We start from the raw sequence: 1,324 nt of genomic DNA, 5'->3' as shown, positions 1-1,324 counted from the left end.
AGAGTGAAAGCATGCCCCAACAAGAACAACTGAGATGCTCCTGAACAACAACAAAAAACGCAACTAGAAAAAAAGAAAGCAAAATATTTTTAGTAAGAATACAATTTTTGAACCTAGTATGTGCTTTGCCCCAAAATGTAAGTAGGCAGGCATTAATTAACACTGATGTTTGTGCACCCCAGCCCTGCCATTAGACACTACAGAACATCAGGCACTATATCATCAAGCAAAGTCTAGCACAAATTAATGGGGGAAAGAGCGGATTCAAACAATTCCTACTGCTTTTTCTCCTTCCAGGCAAGGATGTCGCAATAGTGTGAAGCAGGAGAAAAACATATACCAACAAAATAAGTTCTCTGTTACTGCGCTGATTATTTACAAGCACTAGAAAATTCTGACTGATAATGAGAAATAATGTTTACTTCAGCAACAGGTGCTATTAACATCCTTATTGTACTGAGAAACACTTCATCAGAACTTTAACTGCAAATATGAGGGATTTCTTAATTTAAAAAACATACCCTACCTGGAATCCATATCAAATAGTTTTGCTTTTTTTATTGTAGAGGTTTCTACTCATTCTCAGGAAGATGCTGTAGATTTAAGCCAAAACAGAAATTCTTAATGACTATGTTCCTGATCCGAAGTTCACTAAAGGCCACAAGACCTTTCTTTCCCCCTCATTCTAATGAACATTGGCTTCAACTGAAATAACTTACACTGAAGAAAATACTGTATTTTTGGAACAGATAAATACATGATTTCTATTATGTATTTAATGTTAGTATTGTATGCATTCGTGTGACACATAAAACACAAATTACTAGTTATTCTCTCCCTCAATCAACTTTGGAAAATCAGATTTGTCACCAACAACTTGGAGCTATTAACAGCTAAATGACAGCAAGCCTACATCGAACTCCCACATGCAACTATTATACTAACAAGTGCTAAAATACAGATGACAAAGGCCTGGCAATCATACAGTAATATACACGTTTTTACTACTAAGCTAAATGCATAGGATCCTACTTTCTTTTTTTTTTTTTTTCCTCCACAGCACAAATATTCTGAGACTGGATGTTTTTCTACAGTTACTGGCTATTAAATATTTCCTAGTTGAACAAAACAGCACGAAACAGTAATACATTCTACGATTTACAATGATGATGTGTATCTTTTTTTTTTTTTTTTTTTTTTTTTTACAGTTGCTCAAAAAATACATGTCCAAACTTAGGTATTTGGGCTGCCTTAAAAATGGGGAAAGTCTGAAGCAGTCAGTTTAAATTTAACTTGTTCTGAACACTGGAAAAGGCATTTAATA

This window comes from Dromaius novaehollandiae, chromosome 1 (genome assembly GCF_036370855.1).
Source record: "Dromaius novaehollandiae isolate bDroNov1 chromosome 1, bDroNov1.hap1, whole genome shotgun sequence".
NCBI classification, from domain to species: domain Eukaryota; kingdom Metazoa; phylum Chordata; class Aves; order Casuariiformes; family Dromaiidae; genus Dromaius; species Dromaius novaehollandiae.
The sequence above is the reverse complement of the archived record's forward strand: the minus strand, read 5'-3'. Positions refer to the sequence as shown.